Consider the following 25,484-nt stretch of genomic DNA (forward strand, 5'->3'; position numbering starts at 1 on the left):
TTTGAGCTTATATTTAGGTGATCATTATGTTTTCCTTTTAAAATTTCTTAATATGATAAATTACATATAAACCAACCTTGAAACCTTTTTTCATTTTAAATTGATTTTTTAAGAATAAATGACAGCAGAATGCATTATAATTCTTATTATACATATTCAACAAAATTTTTTATATATCTGGTTGTATATAAAGTATGTTCACACCAATTCATGAATTTATACATGTACTTTGGATAATGATGTCTATCACATTCCACCATCCTTGCTAACCCCCTGCCCCTTCCTTTCCCCTCCCACCTCTCTGCCCTATCTAGAGTTCATCTATTCCTCCCATGTTCCCCCTCTCTACCCCACTATGAATCAGCTTCCTTATATCAGAGAAAACATTCGGCATTTGGTTTTTTGGGATTGGCTAATTTTACCTAGCATTATCTTCTCTAACTCATCCATTTACCTGCAAATGCCATAATTTTATTCTCTTTTATTGCTGAGTAATATTCCACTGTGTATATATGCCACATTTTTTTTTTATCCATTCATCTATTAAAGGCCATCTAGGTTGGTTCCACAGTTTAGCTATTGTGAATTGTGGTGCTATAAACATTGATGTTGCTGTGTCCCTGTAGTATGCTGTTGTTAATTCCTTTGAGTGTAGACCGAGAAGAGGGATAGTTGGGTCAAATGGTGGTTCCATTCCCAATTTTCCAAGGAATCTCTATACTGCTTTCCATATTGGCTGCACCAATTTGCAGTCCCATCAGCAATGTATGAGTGTACCTTTTTCCCCACTTCCTTGCCAACACTTACTATTGTTTGTCTTCATAATAGCTGCCACTCTGACTGGAGTGAGATGATAAGAGTAGTTTTGATTTGCATTTCTCTAATTGCTAGAAATGATGAACATTTTTTCATATATTTGTTGATTGATTGTATATCACTTCTGAGAAGTGTCTGTTCAGGTCATTGACCCATTTATTGGTTATTTGTTTTTTTAGTGCTTAGTTTTCTGAGTTTTTTATATACCCTAGAGATTATTCCTGTATATGATGTGTGAGGAGTAAAAATTTGTTTCCAAGATGTAGGCCCTCTATTCACCTCACAGATCATTTTTTTTTTTTTTTTTTTGCTGAGAAGAAACTATGAATCCATCCCATTTATTGATTCTTGGTTTTAATTCTTGTGCTATAGGAGTCTTATTAAGGAAGTTGGGGCCTAATACCACATGATGAGATTAGGGCCTACTTTTTCTTTTATTAGACCCAGAGTCTTTGTTTTAATTCCTAGGTCCTTGATCCACTTTAAGTTGAGTTTTGTGCATGGTGAGAGATAGGGGTAAAGGCTGTCTACGCTAAGCCCCAGGCCAACATCATTCTAAATGGAGAAAAATTGAAGGCATTCCCTCTAAAAACTGGTACAAGATAGGGATTCCCTCTTTCAGCACTTCCATTTAACATAGTTCTTGAAACAACGGCCAGAAAGTTAGACAGACAAAAGTAATTAAAGGGCTACGTATAGGAAAAGAAGAACTTAAAATAGCACTATTTGGTGACGATATGATTCTATACCTAGAAGACCCAAAAAGCTTCACCAGAAATCTTCTAGAACTAGTAAATGAATTTGGCCAAGTAGCAGGATATAAAATCAACACCTGTAAATCAAAGGTATGCCTGTATATCAGTGGCAAATCCTGTGAGAGGGAAATGAGGAAAACTACCCCATTTAAAATAGCCTCAAAAAATTTTTTTGGGGGGAATCAACAAAAGAGTTGAAAGATCTATACAGTAAAAACTACAGAACCCTAAGGAAAGAAATCAAAGAAATACTAAGAAGATGGAAAGATCTACCTTGCTCTTGGATAGTCAGATTTGATATTATCAAAATGACAATACTACCAAAAGCACTATACAGATTTAATTCCTTTGAATATAGACCGAGAAGACCAAGAAAAATGCAATTCCGATCAAAATCCCAGTGGCATTCATCATAGAAATAGAAAAAGCAATTATGAAATTCATCTGGAAAAATGAGAGACCCAGAATTGCTAAAGCAATCCTTAGCAGGATGAGTGAAGCAGGTGGCATCACTATTCCAGACCTTAAACTATACTACAGAGCAATAGTAACAAAAACAAATGGTACTGGGCAAACTGGAAATCCATATGCAACAAAATTGAAACCTTAAGCTAAAATTAAAACTTAAAAATTCCAAGGTTGACCTTATGTGGTAGGCTTGACATATCATGCCTTATGGATACTGCGGTACTCAAATTTTAGGATTCTTAATATTTACTACATACATGAGGAATCTTGATGTGTAGTTTCCTTTTTCTTGTATCTGTATTTGGTTCTGGTTTCAGAATAATTCTGGCTTTATAAGTGGAAAGTGTTTTCTGCAATGTTTGGGTAAATTGTATTTGTATTTTTAAGTGAGCTTATGTCATTTGAATTCTTTAAGAAATCAATCATTTCTTTTAGATTGTCTAAATTGTCAAATTTGTTATATTTTTTATAATATTGCCATATAATCTGTAGATACTGTAGTTATGCCAGCTCAGTCCTGAAGTTGTTAATTTATATCCTTTAGTTGTTGAGAAACGTGTCTAGAGATTTATCAATTTTTTGACCATTTAAGAGAGTGAAGTTTGTTTTCATTGGTATTTTTTCTTTTTCATTGAATTCTGCTACAATTCATATTTCCTTTTGTCTATTTAGGTTTGATCTGATGCTTTTCTAATTTTTTTTTATTTGTTTTACTTAGTTACACATGACAGTACAGTGATCTTGATATGTCATACATTTGAATCAGATGGGATATAATTTCTCATTTTTCTGAGTATACAGGTTGCAGAATCACATTGGTCATGCAGTCACATATATACACAGTAATAATAATGTCTATTTCATTCTACTATCCTTCCTATCTCCCCAACCCCTCCCCTCTCCCCCCTCCACTTCTCTTTACTTAATCTAGGGTAATGCTATTCTTTTTTTTCTTTCTCACATCTTCATACATGTATTTTCTATAACAATGAGGGTCTCTAATTTCTTAGAGTAGAAGCTAAAACCACTCAGACCTTTCTTCTTTTCTAACACAGATATTTAATGTTATAATTTTCCTCCCAAGTACAATTTCAGCGGTATTCTACAAATGTTAATGTGGTGTATTTTAAGTTTCCTTCAATTTAAAATAACTTCTAATTTTTCTTTTGATTTCTTCTTTGACCCTTTGATAATTTAGAAATGTCTTATTTAGTTCCCAAATATTTGGGGTTTCCAGAGATCTTTCTGTTATTGTTTTCTAATTAAGTTAATTGCGAGCAGATAACATACTTTATATGATTTGAATGGTTTTACATTTGAGACTTATTTTGTGGTCAGAATAGTGTATTCCTTGATTTCTGTTGGCTTTTACAGCCTGTATCTTGAAGCTGTTATTAGGTGCATAAAGATTTGGCATTAGTTTGTCCTCTTCATGAATTGACCACTTTATCATTATCGCATTATTCTGTGAATCTGTGGTAATAGTTTTGTTCTGAAATAAACCTTTTCTGATATTGATGTAGCCACTCCAGGTTTTTTGACCAGTATTGGTATAGTATATCTTTTCATATCATTTTGCTTTTAACCTGTCTATGTTTAATTTACACTTTTCCAAAGTGGCATGTTGTGCCTTGCTTTTTAGGAGTCTGTTAATCTCTGTGTTGGAATTTTTTTCCCCACTAGTGCTGGAAATTGATCTCAGGGATCGTGCAAGCTAGACAAGTGCTCTTCCATTGAGCTATCCTGAGCCCAATCTCTGCTTTTTAATTGGAGTTCTTAGATCAATTACATTTATTAATGTGATTGTTGACATGTTTTAAACCTGTCATTTTGATATTTATTCTCTCTTTGTTTCATCTGTTGTTTCCCATTTCTCTTTCTCTACTTCTTTTGTTTGTTTTAATACTGTTTTTTTTTTTTCTTCTTCACAGCTCTCCCAGACCATTTAAACTTCCTTGGACTAGCTTCGATGTTATATTCTCAAAGCTTGAATTTTTAATTAATGTCTTCTAACTACTTTTGACTAGGATTTTGCCAGTCATAAAAAAATTGCTTGCTAATTTTGTATTTACTATAATACTTAGGTGATAGAATATCCGGGTTTTGTAGTTAGTGTTGAGTGACCTTTCCAGGATTTAGTATTGGTTTTGTGCTCTTCCCATTCTCTCATAGCAGTGACACACTGGAACCTGGGCTGATTGCTTTGGAATATAGGGAGAACATCTGGGAGAAGTCAACTGGAATTCCTGAGTAAAAAGTATTTATCTGCCTTGATTTCTAATCTTTTCTTCATTTATTTTTAAAGGTCGGGGGAGAGAGGAAAAGAAAAAGAAAAATTTTTGGTATCTCCATCTCTACTCATTCTTTCCCAAATAGCAGGGATGATGGAATATATCTTTCAAAAAGTTGAGAATCCTTTCCTATCCTGTTTTAAAAAAGTATATCTAATATATCATTCAAGGAAGGGAGGTCATTCCAGGTCTTGAAATTTCTGTAGGGAAGGGGCGGGGCAATCACATGAAGAAGGGAGAAAGGAATAATGGGGTTATGTTTGAATAATTCATGGTTATTTTACCAGATTTGAAATGGGCAAGTCAGCACCTTTTAATCTCAAATACTATAATATGAGAAGGTATGAGATCTGTGCCTGGGCTCCCTGGAGACCTATACCTGAAATAGCTTTATTAACCCTGGCCTAGAACTGAGGAAAAAGAACTTCTCTGAGTTGCCCTTCTTTGAAGTTGCCTTGTTCCTAGAGGATTTCCTTGAAATAGAATTGTCACTAAGGATTTTTGTTTAAGTAGCTCCTTTCCAGAAGATATGTAAGTAAGGGTATTCTTGTTCATTGTACATTGTAAGTCTAGCTCCTATAATTTCAAAGATGCAGAGTGTGGTACATCTTTATTTGAATGCAGGTGCTTTCTGCCTTGTTTACTTCAGACAGTTGAATGTCTATAGCGGTTAGCACTGATGATTTGTAAGCTTATGAATGATGCCAAAAACTAAATGTCTCTTGAGTACAGTGTAGCCTATATTCCAGTCTCCATGAATATTAGGGCAGTGTGCCAACTAAAGCTGGTTTAATTCTGCAAGCAGGAGCCCTTTGCAGAAGGATTCGTGGTAATTAACCAATTCAAAGTGCAATATTTTCCTTTCATTAATTTGGCAGAAAACAACTAAATATCTACAGCAAGACTGTGTTTGACATATTCATTTGCTGCTTGGAAAATAATGGATATTTTGAATTAGGCTATAAAAGAAAGCTGTTAGGATTTTGTCATTTACATTTTAACTTTCTAACAAAAAGTAGATTACTCAATTAGCAATTTTAAAAAGTAGGATAGTTGGCTACAGGAGTGATTAGAGCTGATTCACATCTTGAATCCATTGACTTGCCAGAGATTTTCTTAGGGATTTATTGGCTCAGACCTATTGCTTTGTACATCTACTTCCCTTTATGTCATAAGATTCTATTGATGGTGATAGTTTCTTATACTTCCTTTCTTCTCAAGTTCTTTTTTACTCATGTTGGAGAGCATTTCTTTTTCTTCTCTTGTTTCTTTGAGGTTAAAGAATTTTTTTTGTTTTTTACCTCAAATCTTTTGAAGAATTGTTAACTCTTTAAAAAATGTACTTAGGGCCAGCCACCCAGCATTGGGTATTTTGAATAATTTTGGAACTAGCATTTCATTGATGCAAAAATTTTTCTGGAGGAGTTATAAAAGAATTTATTCATTTTAGGATATGTTAGTTTCCATATAAATATTCTTATTTGTGGATACTGTTTTTCCTTTCATGAAGAATGTTTTATAATTTTCAAAATTTTACTAAACTGCAGTTATTGAATGATTTCTTGGTTCAATATTTTCTTCTTATATTTTGACATTTTCTGGTTATACTTTTTCCTCTGTATGATCTGGATGTGCTTAGTTAGAAAATATTTTTATTTTTAAGTATTCTTTAAATTGTAAATATTAGAAATCCATTTCCAAGCATCCAAAAACACAAATATGGAAGGATATTGGGATAGCTCCTGAAAAATCAGAGAACAGCTTGGTTTCATGAGGAATTGGAATTTTCCATGAGGAAAGCCATTAAGAACCAAGGTAATCCTCCCCATCTTATATGCTTTCTTCTGTCTACATGTTTCTTCTTCTTCACAATTTATAAACTTAATTTTCATTTCTTTCACAAACACAGAATCCAAATTGCAATCTATCATTATTCATTAGTCAGAGTGAGAAGCATATAGGCAGAGAGGCCGGAGTCCAGTCTCAGTTCCAAAAATGGAAGAGAGAATGTCTACCCTTGTTCTAATAGCCATATTCTAGAAGGCAGCATCATAGAGTGCAAAATTGGGTACTAGGCCCTTGCAGATAAAAGGTAGTGCTTGTAAACTAGATAAATACATTAAGAGTATTCACATTGTAAATATAGGATAAGAGAAAAATTTCTCTATAGACATAAAGATGTCTGTTTAGCCAATATATAAATTTGTGTCTAAATATCTCAGGAACTGTGTCAGGGATTCAGTGGTGAATGAGGTAAATATAGTTTTCAACCTTAAGGAGCTTACATTCCAGTAGGGTAAATGGAATTTTGAAAAGTCAACATATAAGAAGGTAAAATAATTATAAAGTGTGATAAGTGCTTTGAAGAAGAACTATAGTGCTGAGATAGAAAACCATATTAGTAGTGGGAAAGGGTCTGGTGAGAGAGGATCAGGATATTTATTTTCTCTGCTGCCTTATGAAGAGGTAAAATTATGTTTAGATTTGAAGGAATGGGGGAAATTTTTCCTATCAGGGAAAGTGATATGTATAAAGGCCTTGATGTATAAGGAACATGGAATGCTTAAACAAATAAAATATGATCATTATGGATGAATGTAGAAAACAAGCTTAGGGACTAATTTGTCAATAACCATGAGCTTGTTTTTACTGTCTATATGGACCTAGAATGATTTAACTCAGTAACATTTAGTGGAAAACCTACCATTATTTTAGAGATTGCTAGATTTGGTAAGCTTAAAAGCTAGGCTGAACATGAAGAAGGATAACCCCCCCAAAATAACACATTTAATAATGATATAAGAAAGAGAATGATATTCTATTAGAATCTTATTCTTTGTTTATTGGTTCCTCATACAAACATTTATTGATTATGTGATAGGCACTGTTTTTGTTACTGAGACTTTAGAGTAAATAATTAGATAGGACTTTTCCTGTCATGGAGCTAACTAGGTCTTTACTACTCAAAAATGCCATCTTCTGAACAACTTCAGCATTAATCAACTGGGAGATTACTATAACTGCAGATTCTCAGGCCCAACCCAGACCTACTGAATCAGAATCTGCATTAAGATTCCCATGTGATTATATGAAGATTGAGAACTCTTATTCTAAAGTAGCAGTTGACAAACTGGCCTTCAGGATAAATTCAGCAGGTGGCCTATTTAAAAAAAAAAATTGTATATTTTAACTGATGCATAAAAACAGAAAAAAATGTACATATTGATGGTAAACCATGTAATATTTCAATACATGTGTACATTGTATAATGTTTAAATCAGGATAACCATATGTCTGTACCCAGTTATTTATCAGCTATGCCTATTTGTTTATTTATTGTTGCCTTCACTGTACAATGGCAGATTTGAATAGAAGTAGTGGAAATGCATTTGATATCTAGGTATTGATTTTATATCCTGCTACTTTGCTGAATTCATTTATTAGTTCTAGAAGTTTTTTGGTGGAGTTTTTCAGACCCTGTAAGTATAGAATCCTGTCATTGGCAAATAATGATAGTTGAGTTCTTCTTTTCCTCTTTTCCTATCTGTATCCCTTCAACAACTTTTTTTTTTCTTTGCTGACTAGAGACTTTTAAAAACTAATGTAGGAATATAACCACGTATCACAGATCTGAAATAAACTAGCTTCTTACCACAACTACCTTGTAAACACACTGCAACCTTTCTTCTCTCCAAAATGACCCTGATATCGCATGAAAACAGTTAGTGGGGGAACCAGAAACCTAGATTTATAAACAAAACTATAAACAAAAGGAAAAATAGTAATTCAGTGGTTTGATAAAAGCAGGGAATTCAGTGCCCTTCACTGTGCTGCTTTGTTCTTCTTACTCTTGCTCTTTTTTTCTGTCTCCTTCAGCCCATCCATGTTAGCTCTCAATAGGTTTGAATAAGCCATCTGAAACTTATTCACTTCTTTTGGAGCTCACCACTGTGCTGATCTTCTTTTTCCATATTGTCTGAGGGATCAATGCCCTCCACAGAACCCTTTCTCTGTGCAGGTTTAATTAAGCCATCATACTTCTTCAAGGTGATGTACAGGCTGCCTGACAACCAACACTTTGGGAAGAGCCTGGTCATCTCTATCAGGAACTACTTGCACTCCAGGAGTACCACCTTGCTGCACTGTGGGACCCTCCTCATCAACCAAAGACCCCTCCCTTTAATTTCTTTCCTCTGTCAAATTGCCCTGGCTAGATTTCAAGGGCTATGTTAAAAGAAGTGGTGAAAGAGAGAATCCCTATTTTATTCCAGTTTTTAGAGTGAATGCTTTCAATTTTTCTCCATTTAGAAAGATGTTGGCCTTGGGCTTAGCATAGATAGTTTTCAGAATGTTTAGATACCTTCCTATTACCCCTATCTTTTCTAGTGTTTTGAACATGAAGGGGTGCTGTATTGTATTGAGATGATCATATGATTCTTTTAAGTTTATTGATGTGATGCATTACATTTATTGTTTTCTGTATGTTGAACCAACCTTGCATCCCTGGGATGAATCCCCCTTGTTTAGGGTGCACTATCTTTTTAATATGTTTTTGTATGTGATTTGCCAGAATTTTATTGAGAAGTTTTGTATCTATGTTCATTAGAGATATGGGTCTGAAGTTTTCTTTCTTTGATGTGTCTTTGCCTAGTTTTGGAATCAGGGTGATGTTGGCCTCATAGAATAAGTTTCAAAGTGTCCCCTCTTTTTCTATTTCATGAAATAATTTGAGGAGTATTGGTATTAGTTCTTCTTTGAAGGTCTTATAGAACTCAGCTGTTTATCCATCTGGTCCTGGACTTTTCTTGGTTGGTAGGCTTCTGATGGCATCTTCTATTTCATTGCTTGAAATTGATCTGTTTAAATTGTGTATATCATCCAGATTCTGTCTGGGTGAATCATATGACTCTAGAAATTTGTCTATGTCTTCGATATTTTCAATTTTGTTGGAGTACAAATTTTCAAAATAATTTCTAATTATCTTCTGTATTTCTGTAGTGTCTGTCATGATATTTCCTTTTTCATTATGAATTTTAGTAATTTGAGTTTTCTCCTTCTCTTCATTAGCATGGATAAGGGTTTATCAGTTTTATTTATTTTTTCGAAGAACCAACTTTTTGTTTTGTCAGTGTTTTTAGTTGTTACTTTTGTTTCCATTTCATTGATTTCAGCTCTGATTTTAATCATTTCCTGTCTTCTGCTTTTGGTGTTGATTTGTTCTTCTTTTTCTAGGACTTTGAGATGTAATGTTAGGTCATGTATTTGTTGATTTTTTTCTTCTTTTGAGGAATGAACTCCATGTAATGAACTTTCCTTTTAGTATTGCTTTCATAGTGTCCCAGAGATTTTGATATGTTGTATCAGTGTTCTCATTTACCTCTAAGATTTTTTAAATCTCCTTTTTAATGTTTTCTGCAATTCATTATTCATTCAATAGCATAATATTTAGTCTACCAGTGTTGGAGTAGCTTCTAATTTTCAATTTATCATTGATTTTTAATTTCATTCCACTGATAGAATGCAAGGTAGTATCTCTACTTTTTTGTGCTTGCTAAGAGTTGCTTTGTGAGATAATATACGGTCTGTTTTAGAGAAGAATTCATGTGCTGCTGAGAAGTGTACTCACTCATTGATGGATGGAATAATCTATATGTATCTGTTATGTGTAAGTTATTGATTGTATTGAGTTCTGTAGTTTCTTTGTTTAGCATTTGGAAGAGCTATCTAGTGGTGAAAGAGATGTTTTAAAGTCACCTAGTATTATTGGGTTGTGGTCTCTTTGACTTTTTAAATTGAGAAGAGTTTGTTTGATGAACATAGATGCTCTATTGTTTGGGGCATATATATTTAAAGCCTGCAGTATTTATGGTTTAGCCCTTTGCAAAGTAAATGTGTACCTTTCTTCTAAAGTTTCAAGTAATTTCAGCTTGAATTTATGACAGATTATTTTTTTACTTGTTCATAATGAGATATTTTATAAACTAGGCAGTGTTTGAACTATTTCGAAAAGCAGTGGTTTTATACCTTTGTGGCCTACAATCTGTAATTCAAATGGAATACTTTGGAGACTGACATATAAAACATTAAAAAGTTCAAAAGAATGAATTCGACTTTGTGACTGATACAGTTTAGACAATGGAATGCGGACCTAGGAGATTTAAGATTTTTTTAGTCTCATTGTGATGAAATAAAAGAATAAGAATAATATACATTTATTTATTTAATTTTATTTGCTTCTTTTTCCCTTGAAATGGGTCTTTCTATGATGTCCAGACAAATTAGCTTGAACTTGTGGACTCAACACCCTCCTGCCTCAGCCATCTGAGAGGCCGGGACTACAAGTGTGTGTTCCACCATGCCTGGCTTACTTACTGTGTTTAAAAGTTGTCTTTTTTTTTTTTTGTAGCTATAGACGGACAGAATGCCTTTATTTTATATTTATGTGGTGCTAAAGATCAAACCCAGTGCCTCACACACATAGTAGGGAAGTGCTCTGCCACTAAAAAAATCCCTAAAATAATTTTTTTACCAAATGTTTTTGAAGCAAATTGTTCATTTCATGGTAATAGTACTTTGGAGATTGCCAGGGCTTATGTTTATATGTCTATATTATTTATGAAGAAATTGAGACTAAAATTAAGGAAAAAGTTTTTTTATTACTAAGATTTGGGGGCTAAAATGAAGACCTTGGCTTTCTGATTAAACTCACTAAATTTCCATTAAGCAAATGGATTTCAGGAGGTTCATGGTTAGATTTAGCCAGGCTATTCTCTTTTATTCCAAGCTTTGATCCAGTCTGCTCTGCTTTTATATATTCCAAGTATTATATTTATAAGTAAAATTTCTTTTGAATATCAATGGAAAAATAATTCTCTTAAATCACTTTTCTCAATGAAGATTTTGTTTGTAACTTTGGTCACTATTAATACATATGCCATGAAGCTGTGATGATTTGAATATAGGAAGCACTTGCTTGAACAACTATGAATAAGTAATTCAGAGGACCTGGAAAAGTCAGTGAAACTAGTAGCCTAAGTCATCTGAGGATTATTGAGACACTGTGGGTTCTCAGTGTGATTCTCATCTTGGCTCTACAAGTGGTCTGTGGGTTGGAAGCCACTGCTCAAACAGGAACTTGTGATGGTAGGCTGCTTCAAAGATATATATATATATATATATATCTTTGAAATATATATATTTTGAAATGGGAAGAGACATCAAGTTCACTTGTAGTGTAGAAAATAAATATAAAATAGTTGTGTAGCAGATGCGAAGATAACATCTGCACAGTAGCTTAAAAGAGCCCACAGAGATATCTGTTTATCAGTATACCACTTGTCCAGTATCTTCTAGTTCTTGGTTTGCCAAATAATTGCAAATGGTGCAGTTTATCTACACCAAAAAGACTAGGGAAAAGGTTAGGGATGGATGAGTACCTCTGAGAACCTGGAGGGAATAATACCTCATTCAGTCTAGTAGAAAGATACCTAGGGCTTCACACTGTAGAATCTACTTATTTTAAAGTGAATTAAATAAATTCAAACATATTTTTTGGGTTCCTGAAAGAATTATGGTCCCTAATATTTAATGGATAAGTTGGCGCTGACTATTTCTAGTCATTTGTTTGAATGAACATCTTTAGTATCTTAAGTCAATTGAAAAGTCCATATTCAAAAAGCATATACTTCATTTGTGGAACCTTCCATTTTGTGAAAATATTTTAAATTAAAACTTGTATATATTTACATCAATTTGTCATTCAAATTGCTCATGGATTATCTAGTAGTTGTTTCTATGCACCTAAATATAGATAGTCATTTACACTTACGGCAGTGAGATCCAACTAATTTCAAAAATTGGAAAGTAAGGAGAATTCTGATAACTTGAGGTTTTATGATTTTTCTATTCTTCTTTTAACTTGAGTAAAAATAGGCAAACATACTCTAACAAGAAAATAATGTTAAAGGTAATAAGGCATCCATTTACTGATGATGTGTTTCTTATGCTGTTTTGTTTATGAAAAAGGCAAATAAGTATGGGAGGATACTTTAAAAATCAATTTAAAATAATTTTGCTATACTTCAGAAACTACAAAACTCATGATAATGTTTTCCATTATCATAATAAGATCTAAGATATGTTATTAAGATTATTTAGCACTATGTACAAATTGAACCTCAGGCTCATAAAATGTACACATTGGGCATGAAGAGACAAGTGAAATATAAATTGAGAAATGAGAGAAAACAAGAAAAGTTTAAATTAATATGGGGAAGAATTTCTGTTACTGACCTTGGTGGAATAACTGGTAATGGTTTAATTCTCCTGCCACAAACAAGTAATAAAATTGACAAAATATTTGAGGCAACTGTCTTTAGGAATTGGACAATAGGCAGTGCAAGAAGCCATTTATAAGAAGAACCCTGCTTGTGCTCCGACTGCGACTAAGGGCAGTTTCCTGTATTGTGACAAGGACCTGAAGTATAAGCAGAAATAATGACACCTTTTGACTGAGAAGGCAAAGATCAGAGTTTGGGGTTATTGAGGCATCTGATATCTGGAGTAAGGCATTGGAAAAGAGAGGGTGGGGGTTCAGAATTCTAAAGTTGGATTCTGCTACCTTTCCTATCCTCTACTATCCCCCCTCCCCTCCCCTCCCATCTTCTCTATCACATCTGCTGTAATTTAATTCTCTCCCTTTTTTTCCTTTCCCCTCACAACCTCTTATATGTAATTTTGTATAACAATAAGCAGTTACTAATATGGCATTATGTAAAAATGTGGATGTGTAACCGATGTGATTCTGCAATCTGTATACGGGGTAAAAATGGGAGTTCATAACCCACTTGAATCTAAAGTATGAAATATGATATGTCAAGAGCTATGTAATGTTTTGAACAACCAATAAAAAAAAAAAAAAAGAATTCTAAAGTTGGGTTCCCCTTGAGTCCTTTAACGAAGGATTGTGTAGATATGTTCCAAATGAGACTGTGTGAACTTGCCAGAGACTGTCTACTAGTGATTTGATCATTTCTGTGTTAAAGGTTTCCAGTAGACATTGGAACTCTGTCCCAAACAAAGTAGAGAGATGTTATGATCCTGCTAGCTGTCCAGTTGAGAATCCCTAGTTTAAGAGTAAGGACCTCTGCCTTAGTAAATATTAATGCTGTTACAGAATACTTGGGACTGAATAATTCTTAAGAAATGGGATTTTATTTTCCCACACTCTGTAAACTAAGAAGTTGAAGACCAAGGCACCAGAGGTTTAGTTTCCTGGTGAGGGCTCCTACTTCCAAGATGGCACCTTCAATTCTTTGGCCTCCAGAGGGGAGGATGCTGTGTCCCTTACAGCAAAAGTTGTCAAAAGGTGGAAGTGCTAGAGAGCTGAATTTTGTGTAGTTCTTAATCTCAACCATGAGGAGATTCCTCATGACCTAGTTTTAAAATCCTCACCTCTTAATATCATCACTGATATTAATACTAAATTTTGGAGTGGACCCATGCAAATCATAGCAGCATCCCAGAGTAAGGCTTAATAAGATTAAAACTGGATAGATCTCTACAGTAAACAGGAGGCAGAAATTTAATACTGCCAAACTGGAGGAGTTTGTAAGAAATACCTTGGGCCTTTCAAAACATCTGTAACTCAAAAGTGTACAGCCAATTGTACTGCTTGAGAATAAGAGTCACTTACCAGTCTTATAGGATCATAGCACAGAACCAAGATTTCTTTATTTTTTAAAATTATAATGTTCCATATATAATAAAAAATTACTAGACCTGTAAAAGAACCAATAAAAAATGGAACCTGTAGTTGAGAGGAAATGAAGTCAACAGAAACAGATTTTGAGATAACCTGGATGTTGATCTTCAGAGGCTTATGTATTATTCGAGGACTGAAACACAAAAATAAGCCAAGCAAGCAGAGAGAAAAATCTGTGATCTTCATCAGTGAACAGGTTGAGTATTTTGGCTGAGAAATGGAAACTATAAAGAAAGCTAAATGGAAATTTATACCTGGGGAGAACAATAATTATAATTAAAATTTTATTGGTTTTACCATCTCTAATAAAATGTTTTAAAGAAGCAATGAATGTGATATACATCAATAAAATTTACTCAGTCTGAAGAACCTAGAGAAAAAAGGTTGAAGAAAAATGAGCAAAAATCCAGAGAACTACTGACCTAGCATATGTATAATTGGAGTTACAGCAGGAGAATATCATGAGAATGGAGCACAATATTTAAGGAAAAATGGTTGAAATTTTTTGATTAAGAAAATATCAGTTTATACCCTCCAAGAAGCCCAGCAAACTCTAGGCATTTTAAATAGACTATAATGTGGCAAGTTAAACTGTTAAAATATCTAAAAGTCATTCTGGTGGTAATGAAATTGTCAAGGTACTTAAAGTAGCCCATTATTTAAGAAGGCATTAACTTTGTCTCACATAGGGAAGGTAGGCCTCTTATATTTAAAAATATTGGATCATAAGGCCTTTCTGCCTGTGTGGGCCCATTTAAAAATAATTTTATGTTTCAGAATATAAAAGCAATACAGGTTCATTGAAGATATTCATAGTCATATAAATCTAAAATAAAATTGCTTTGGCCCTTTTATCCTGCCATGTTTCTATTTTTTTGTTTGATTACTTTTGATAAGCAGTATGGAATCTTCTAAAAGAACAAAAAACTGTCTCACTAACTTCTGTTACTTTCTAAAATAAGCCTTATACTCTGATTCTACCTAAATTTTTTTATCTTAAGTTGGGACTGATATTGTTGCTTTGTGACTAAAGCTTACCATAAATTCACTTTAAATATAATATGTATGTGCATATACATTTATTTTAAAGATAGACCAATTATAGATGAGAACTCATTCATAGAATTGAAGAACATAAAAGTTGCTTATTTTTTATTTCCTTATTAAGAAACTTGGATATATAATTTCGTTTTTAATTAATAAGACCCTCAATCATGTATTGTACTTATCATTCTTTCTCCCCATGTTTGAGATGGTATTGCCCTACTAAAAAAAAGTTCCATAGACCTTGTGGATATTTGAGATTTTTCTCTCACTTAAATAGTATTTAGAAAAATGAAATTGAAGTAATTTTGTACCTGAAGTCCACCAAAGACAGCTTCCTATTTCTTTTTATTCAGAGATTTTTATCAGAGGAATGTAGACTGGAATCTGCAATGGTTCTCAAAATCTCAAAGTGGTAAGTGAGACCAATTAAGTCTTTTCTTACCAGTATTTATTTTTTTTTCTCTATAGTTCTTAACTGAAATATTTCATATGATAAGCCACATTAATTCTTGGTTTCTTGACTTTTAATGACAGCCTTCTTTTAGTTGTTTTGCCATCGATAACTTTAGTTTGGTTGCTAGAAGTTCTGTATTTGTATCCTCATGGTTTTTATTTATTTGGGACCTGGAATGAGGTCCAAGAATAGTGGGAATCTTTGAGGCTGCCATCATGTTCTCTATACTTGTGTCATGTTTGTGGAGCTGACCACCCTGAATCCTGGAGTTGATGGCTCTTTGACCAGCCCCTGGTTGATTGTGGTAGACTGAGAATAGAGGTGGCATTTAACTGTTTTCACCTCACCAATTCAAGAATTGTTTGCTGAACCCATTAAATATGGCATGGATATTGATTAGGTGATTGAAATGAATCTAAAAACATTTAAAAATTTTAAATGCTTATAAGAATTAGCCATGCTGGAGCTATAGCATGGTGATTGAGAGCTTATTGAGCATGAACAAGGCCCTGAGTATTTTATCCCCAACTCTGGGGTGGGGGGAGAAAAGAAAAAAAGAGCGAGAGAGCAAGGGGGTGGGGAGAGAGAGAGAGAGAGAGAAGGGAAAGAGGTAAGAAGGGAGGAAGGAAGGAAGAAAAATCCACATAGAGAAATGAACGATGCTCAATAAATGGGGACTTAGATTATTACCTCATTAACACCAGAATTACTTTAATTTGTAGCTTTAGCTATAAATTTCAAAACCGATTTTGAGTATTATTGACATCTTATATATTTTAGTCCATCTTCCTTTCTGTAATTTTTATTGCAAATAATAATAATTAAAAAACTGACTCATAAACTTAAGCTACTAATGAATATATTAGCTCATGTAACTTCAAAGAACTACTTTGGAAATTATACAGCAATTCGGTGACTTCTGTTTTTTGTTTTGGCTTTCTGGTGTTGCTTTCATTCTGGTGCTCCTGATAAGGCTTTTACTAGCTCTTAACTATTATTATTTCCATGTTTACTTTCACTTAGAAAAAGAGTGTTTGCCTCTGTATATTTAATAAATGTCCCAATATTTATTCTGATTTGACCAGTGGAGATCATATTTCCATCTCAGTAGTGTTGTATCTGGTTTGTATGTTTCATCCCAGGAGACAATGATGAAGGTAACTTCTTTGGAACTTTTGGATCCCCAAATGAGTAATTGTCTTCTTAGAAAAAGAAAGTGGAGAATAAATGTGAAGGCAGATGATTAATATGCATTACATAACCTTCATTCTTTACTTTCACCTGTCCCATACTTTATCATTAGTATCTACCTGGTGAAGTCTTAACTTTATTTTTTGTCATTCTTGCTACATATTAGGGACTCTCCCCAACCCAAACAAATAGAAAAACCACTATTGTCCAGGCCATTCATTTACCTTTATTAGAAATTTGCTTGCCACATTTTCTTTGTCAACAGTTTTCTTTTAGGCAATACTTGAAATTTTATCAGAAAGTAAATCATTCTAAAGTGTATTTTTTTTTCAATACGGAATAATTTTACTATTAGCTGATTTATAATAAACAAGAACTCTGCCTCAGATGTATTAATGATGAACAGTTACATGTTTTTAAAAGTGAAGCACAATTTAATCAAAAACATTTTTTAAATACTGAAATATGAAGTGCATAGTACCAATAGCCACCATAAAGTTCAATACTTTGAGATAATGAAATTTTACTTCAAGTTATATAACAGGAGCAGATTTACTGTAAAAGAGATTTTAGAGACCATTTAATTATTCTAATACCTTCTCTAGTAAGGCTAACAAAAGGAGTTCAACAGCAACAGCTCCATAACTACTTTATTAGAAAGCTCACATTCCATTTACTCCATTTAACATGGGAAATGGTAAATATTCAACAAGTATAATTTGAACTCCAAATAGAATATCTTTGTCTTTTATATGTTGAGGATAAATTCTGCGTGTATGTAACTTTCACCCAGTAGAAGTGTGTTTCTTTCCCTTGGAGGGGGAGCTTTTCAGGCACGTGAAAGCAATGATGTCTCTATTTTATCTTCTTGTCATCAGTCCAAATATATAAGCATTTCTCCTATATGATTTTATTGCCAATTACAATCAAATAACTGTTCAACTTACCCTTCTAATTTTCTTTAATTTTTCCAGGGCCTTACACATGCTAGGCAAGTGCTCTACTCCCTGAGCTACTCCCTTAGCCCTCATTTCCTTTATAATGTTCATAGAGGTAAACACCATATCCTTAACATGATATAAGCGCTGCAGGAAATATAGTGTATATACTGTTTTCTTTGTTCTAAATGTATAACTTTCAAATGTTTTTTAAAAATAATTTTAGTTAAAGTATACATGCTATAAAATATGCTGTACGTAAGATACACCCTTTTTAAGGTGTCCAGTTCAGTTTTTAAAATTTCTATTTATGTAATTACCACCACAATAAAGACAGAACATTTTTATACTCACTGAAGCTAACTTGTGCCTCTACTTAACATCATATCCACTTCTGATCTCCAGCCCCCGGCAAACACTCATCTGCTTTCTGTCTCTGTAGATGAGATTTTTGTTTTCTAGAATTTATATAAGTAGAGTCAGACATACCTTGGAGATACTATGGGTTTGATTCCAGTCCACCACATTAAAGCAAATACTGTAATAAAGTGAGTTATATGAGCCATTTGGTTTCCCAATGCACATGAAAGTTGTGTTTACATTATAGTCTTTTAAGCATGTTGTAGTATTAGATCTAAAAAATTTACATACCTTAATTTAAAAATACTATATTGTTAAAAATTCTAACAATCATCAGAACTGTTAGACAAACAACTTCTTCTATAAAGTGTTGCCACAAACCTTTAATATGTAAAAAGCACTTTATCTGTGAAGCATGATACATCATGGCACAATAAAATGAGATATGCTCTTTTGGTCTTTTTTTTTTTTTTGCTCATCATAATGTTGTCAAAATTTATCCATATTGTGTATGTATGAATAGTTATTTTTTTAATTGCTGATTAGAATTCCTTCTTACCAGTGTTTTCTTTTATCCAGTTTTTACCTTTTATGAACAAAGTGCTATGAAGGTTTGTTTCCAAGTCTTTGTTCAGGCAATGTTTTCATTTATTCTTGGATAAACAAACATGGAGGAGTGAAAATGCTGGGTTGTATGCTTACAATATGTTTACCTTTAGAAGTAACTTCAGAATTAACTTCAAAAGTGGCTTTCTGAAGTGGTTATACCATTTTCCATTCTTGCATCAGTGTATGGAGAGCTTCAGTTCCTTCATAGCTGCTCAATAGAATTATTAGCATTTTTATTCATTGTGTTACATGGATGTTAGAAAAATAGTCTGTATTCATTCAGAGACTCCATTTAGTCTGACTAGACAATAATACAGTCCTTCAATAAGGACATAAAGCCTCTTTTCATCTTTTATCTTCCCAGGGTTGACAGTTTTCTATTTTAATACTACTATTTTTTTTTGTGTGTGTGTTTAAATATAGCTCAATTGTAATTGTCCATTGAGACATACAGGAATTACATACAGAAGTCACATTTCTGAAAGACATTTCTCCTTTTACAACCATTTTTATAAAAAAAAAACTATTGGCCCATCAACATTTCTTATTTATAGCAGGTACTTTACACATAGCAGAGCAGATATTTTTTAGTCATTGTCTCTTTTTTTGAATAATATATCTTCACTGTACAAAATGCATTACTTACCTTCTAAGCAAATAACAAAACTGGTCAGAACTGCGAAATAATGAGTCTGACAATATAGAGAATTCTTAACTAACATAATGATGCAAGTTGTTGAATTTGATCTATAAATCATTTGAGAATCAATTTTTATTTCCTGTAGACTGAAAGAGTGGAGAAAGGATGCTTCTGATAAGGCAGAGTGTTTTTCCATCACTGTCTAGCAATTAAAAACCTTTCTATTTTAAACTCAAAATTCTATATGGTTGGGAAGCTCCACACCATGCCAGGATAGAATTGCCTTAGCATTTCTGCTATTGACTTTAGGTCTCCTCTTTTAAGGTATACACGTGCATGTACTTCATTATCACTGACAACAACAAGAACACACAGCCCAAGTAGATTTCAGTATCAGTTTGGCAACACAGGGAAAAGCCAAGGTTGATTTTTACATGTGCTGTGATCGTTTTACTACACATTTTTCATTTGGGTTAGATTTTGTGGATTAAGTTTTGTTCCCAACCTCCTGTCTTCTTATTTCCATAGCAGCTCTTTCGCTCCTTAGGTACTTTTTCTACTCTACAGAACAAATCAGGTCTCCTTTTAAAAAATGCTTCTTGATCTCTGCCCCCCTTCCCTGCCTCCCCCGAAAAGTTTCTTTCACACTGATGGCTTTCAGAAAAATATTTACAGAAGCACACTCTTTGACTTTACTATGAGGGTTTTCTATCAACAGGACTATACATCCTATTGATGGACTAATGCTGTGTGCTGGAAGTCTGGAAAACAGGACTACTTGTATCATAGGGTTAAAGGGATGATAGTGAATTCATATAGATAAAAAGACTTTATATTTGTTGGATTCAGTTTTGATCCAGGGATATTCTTTGGTTATGCAGAACAGGATCTGAATGATTTAAAAGGCCAAAATGTTTTTTGACTTCTCAGGTCATCTGAAGATAAGAACCAGTAATTAAAGGAGGTAAAGAAGTAAAAGAAGGAATGGGATTAGTAAAGGCAGTTATAGAAGAATATATAGTTTATAGAAGTAATTACTGACTTTGATATGAAAACTGCTTCCTCTTTTATATGGGATATAACAGTGTAGCTGAAGGGCTAAATTTAGTTCCTGCTGTTAGTTTTGAGGAAGATAGAAGTTAAGTTCCTGCTCAACTAATTGTTAAAGTGACCTCTGTCAAGTCTCCCAACCTTTTTCAATCTCTGCCTGCAACAAAGAATAAAAATACTGTTGCTATCAATATTGAAATAATTTTATGTGAAGATACTTTGTAAATGGTAAATCTCTAGCTAAATAGATGGTGATGACAATATTCCCGACCTCACTCTTCAAAGCCACCTATGCATTTTGTTCTGGGCTTATGTTTTTATGTTTCTGTAGTGCTTTCGGTAGGCATGTAGACTCAGTTAATGATCCATTAGTACTCAAACCAAGTTTAAGTATTTTTCTGGGCTTGATCCCTTCAGATGGTAAATGCTGCTGGTTGATCTAGTTTATTGCAAAATCCTAGAAGAAGACAGCATACACAATGAGAAGTTTGATTTTCTGCTGGTTCATTGGAGGTTGCATGGTGGCTGAGAGGCAGCACAGAGGAACAAGTGGTGCTAGGGGTTCTTTCATGCTTTCTGTCTTTGTCTAACTAATCTCTTTCATTGCCTTCATGTGCCACAATCACAGACCTCCTCATAATTTTGAGTATTGTATGAAGAGAAGAGAAAGGTTGTTTTACAAATAGAGAAATTATGGATGAAATTTCAGTTATAGTATTAAAGGTGTAGTAAATCTAATCACCTACTTAGTTCTTACACAGTAGCTTAAAGTAAGACAGTCTTATTCTATTTTGTCGTATTGATTAAGGCACATCCTCATTTAGAACGGCTAAGGAGGCTTCTAGCCTCAGTGTCAAAAAGAACATGGATTACAAATAGTAGTTTTCATTAAAATGTGAAATTTTGAGATACTTTGTAAAACTGTTCTTGTTTTTCTTATTCTTTCAAACATACAAGAGACTTATAAGACTTTTAATTAAAGAAAAAAACAAGAAACTTGTACTTTTGATACTTGGGAAGAAAAATTTAAAGTATAATTATATCAATTTGGTATTCTTTACAATTTGATAGTACAGCATCTATTTTTGTGCTTTTAGTAATGTATGCAGTGTTGAAAGCATTGAAGTTGCATAAACTAAAAAATATGTGAAATGCGTTCTACATAAATTCTGTTGTTTTCTTATACCAAATGGAAATTATTCTAGTGCTATATTGCTGGATGTTGCCTTTTAGTCATTTAAAAACAAAAGTAGAAATAAATGTTATATTTTTTAAGACACAATATTTAAATTCATAATTCTGGTTGAATGGAGCTCATAATCAGGAATAATTGAAGGCAACAGAACAACACTAACATGTAACTTTCATATCTTCTGAAATATGGTATTATTAATTTTGTTGGTTGATCCCAAAACACTTTATGTAATTTTTCATGGGATCATTATTTCTTGCTTTGAAAAGAAATTGCCTTAGCTTTGTTTTGACATTGACTTTGAAATAACTTAAATAACTTGTAAACTTTTTATAACACTTGTGAGTTGGAAGCAACTCCTTCTTCTGTGATGGTATCCCATTTTAATTTATGTCATCTAATTAAAAAATTCAGGTTGATGTCTTGTCTACTAAACTTCAAGCAATTTATAAATTGATGTTGTGTAATAGTTGTTAATTTTTGAGCTTTTTGATGCATCAGATATAGTTGTAAGCCTACAAAAGGCAGTAGCTCATATAATCCTAATCACTCTAGCAGGTGGGAACTATTTATTCTCATTTTACAGTTATTTTTATTTTGCACTTGAGAAAACTAAGGAATCCAAATACTTGTCTAGTATCACGGCTACTAGTTGTGGTAAAGTCAGGGCATAAATCAGGCAATATAGATGGAGAATTTAGCACTCTTAACCATTATGCTGTTGTGTTTAACCATGGAAAACTTAGTTTCAAAGCACAGAATGCCCAGATTAACCAGATAGAAGATGAAGAAATTTGTATATCTGTTTTGTAAAACATGTTATATGCTTTTATTAGGTGAAAATATGCATTTAAAGAACTCAGATATTTATATTATGTAGCTATTAACAGAGACTGCTCATTTAAATAAAATTCACTATTGATTCCTATTAAGCAAGTCATATGTTCTTCCTGAAATTATTTCTTCTGTAAATTTCATGTGTTTACAGATTTTAGAAATATTTCTAGCATTCTAGTTCTAATATTTTATGAATTTATAATTCTCTTTTAATCTTAATTCCTGATTTTAATGACATAAAATAGATCAAATAATTTAATCCTTTTTATGAACTCATGTTTATGGAGAGGGTTCTGCTTCTTGCAAATTATAGTATTTAGCTGAGTGCAGTAGTGCAGGCTTGTAATCCCAAAGGCTCAGGAGGCTGAGGCAGGAGGATCGAAAGTTCAAAGTCAGTTTCAGCAATTTAGTGAGGCCCTAAGCAACTTAGCAAGACCTCGTCTCAAAATAAAGTATAAAAAAGGGTTTGGGATGTGGCTCAGTGGTTAAGTTCCCGTGAGTTCAATTCCTGGTACCCGCCCCGCCCCAAATGTTGTCATTTTCATTCCACTCAAATAAAGTTTAATTTTTCTTTTTCTCTTTTTAAAAACAATTTTATTATATTTCATAATATATATTCATTGTACAAAATAATGTTTTCCTTTGTGAAGTTTTTATATATGCATATAATGTACTTTGAACATACCCACCCTCCCTATTACTATGTCTTATCCCTTTTAACAACCCCTTCCCTGAGGTTTCCCTTTCCCTTCCCTAATAGTCTTCCTTCTCTTATGCTGTCTTTTTATTTTTTCTAGATTCTGCACGTGAGAGAAAACATGTGACAGTTTTTTTTTTTTTTTTTTTTTTTTTACAATTTGGCTTATTTTGCTTGACTTGATGATCTCCATTTTCATCATTTTCCTGTTTTTGTTTTATTTCTTCTTTGACCAATAAGTTAGAATTGTATCATTCAGTTTCCAAATATTTAGCGATTCTCTGTTACTGATTTCTTTCTTCTTCTTCTCCTTATTTTATTTTAACTTTTCTGTTGTGGTGCTGGGGATCAATCAAACCTAGGGCCTTTCCTGGCAAATAAATGTTCTATCACTGAATTACATCTACAGTCCTGTTATTGATTTCTAATTTAATTCTGTTTTGATCAGACAACTTAATTTATAAGATTTAAGTTCTTAGAAATTTATAAATATTAGTTAGGCTATTGTTAGGACAATAAGAGTGTGGTCTGTCTTGGTAAATGTTATCTGTATAGCAGACAAGGGTGTATATTTCTGCTATTGTTTGGTGGAATGTCCTAAAAAAGTTAGATCAAATTGATTGATAGTTTGTTCAACTTTTTGTTTTTCTATCTTTACTGATGTCTATTTGATATATAAATTTAAAAGAGGTATTAAAATCTCCCTCTATGTAACTTTATTTGAGTACCTTTCCTCTTTCAAATTAGTCAGGTTTTGCTTTATGTATTTTGGAGTTCTCATAAAAGGTGCATTTAAGATTGAATTTGAGAGTGCTGCATTCTCTTGATGAAGAGTGATTCCTTTATCATATTATAATGACCCTCTTTGTTTTTTTTTTAGAGAGAGAGAGAGAGAGAGAGAGAGAGAATTTTTTTAATATTTATTTTTTAGTTTTTGGTGGACTCAACATCTTTGTTTGTATGTGGTGCTGAGGATCGAACCCTGGCTGCACACATGCCAGGCGAGGGCGCTACCACTTGAGCCACATCCCCAGCCCACCCTCTTTATTTTTGATAATATTTTTTGCTTTAAAATCTGTTTTGTCTGATGTCAATATAGCATGGTTTGTATTTTCTATCACTTTAACCTATCTGTGTCATTTAAAAGGGATTTTTTTGTAAGCAAAATTTAATTTGGTCTTTTATTATGTGATTTGACGATCTGCCTTTTCATTTGTGTGTTTATATTTTATGTCATTAATATGGTTGGATTGAATTCCACTGTATTAGCACTTGCTTTTTGGTTGTCTTGTTTATTATTTTGTTCCTTTTTCCCTCTTATTTTCTTCTGGATTAGCTGAGTAATTTTTATGATTTCATCTTATATCCTTTATTGGATTATTTCTCTACTTCTTTTATTTTTAAAGTGGTTACTATATGGTTTGCAATATATTTCTTTACAGAATACCTTCAAATAATTTACTACTTCATGTATAACATGAGAAAAGCCAGGTATTCTCAACAGGGGTTGGGACAATGGAATGTAGGACCATACTGGAATCATGTTGGGTATATGTATAGGAACTTAGAAAAATGCCTCACAGCACACTTTCTTTCTTTCTTTTTTTTTTTTTTTTTTAAGAGAGAGTGAGAGAGGAGAGAGAGAGAGAGAGAGAGAGAGAGAGAGAGAGAGAGAGAGAGAGAGAAAGAATTTTTAATATTTATTTTTTAGTTCTCGGCGGACACAACATCTTTGTTGGTATGTGGTGCTGAGGATCGAATCCGGGCCGCACGCATGCCAGGCGAGTGCGCTACCGCTTGAGCCACATCCCCAGCCCACAGCACATTCTTTCTAATGACTGCTGTTCCTCTCAGAGGAACACTTGTAACACCCTTTCTTTCTTTTGTTTTTTAATGAGAAAATTGAGTTCAGATTAAAGTGACTTTAGAAAATGACAGGAACAGGCCCAACATAGCATAATATAATAAATATGTATCTTAAAGTCAGTAGACCTGTATTCAATTCTAGCACAGTCACTTCCTGTATGTGACCTTGGACAAGTTATTTAACTACTTGAGTTTTCATGTCTGAAATGGAGAGAATAATCACCTTACACAGGGTTGTTGTTCTGTGTGTTCATATAGCATTGATTTCTATCTTGATTGTCAAAATCAAAGGGGATAGTATTGAAATACCTAGTTAAATCACTTGGTAGATTTAGGGCTTCAAAAATGTGTATCATGTAGAGCTTATGGAAGTTATTGACTGACTCCCAAGTAAGTGCTCTTATTTTAATTTCCTAATAAATTACCCTTTGAACTTTAGTCCGCCCTTTACACCTTGAATAATTTTGTATGCATGTTAGGAATACAATTGTCAACACAGATGAGGTTACT

General features: G+C 33.2%; 1 protein-coding gene and 1 pseudogene across 3 annotated transcripts in view; one reads left to right on the plus strand and one right to left on the minus strand.

Moving 5' to 3' along the window:
• The window catches only part of RFX3 (regulatory factor X3), a 329,303-nt gene that overhangs the window by 83,090 nt on the left and 220,729 nt on the right, over positions 1-25,484 (plus strand). The gene's annotated exons all lie outside the window — the stretch shown is intronic.
• Positions 8,078-13,761, minus strand: LOC308641529 (signal recognition particle 14 kDa protein-like; annotated as a pseudogene). Its single transcript has 2 exons — positions 13,621-13,761; positions 8,078-8,439 (listed from the first exon to the last, which is right to left on the minus strand). The product of its transcript is annotated as a signal recognition particle 14 kDa protein-like (transcript).

This window comes from Spermophilus citellus (assembly GCF_964194105.1).
Source record: "Spermophilus citellus genome assembly, chromosome: 2".
In the NCBI taxonomy this organism is placed as follows: Eukaryota; Metazoa; Chordata; class Mammalia; order Rodentia; family Sciuridae; genus Spermophilus; species Spermophilus citellus.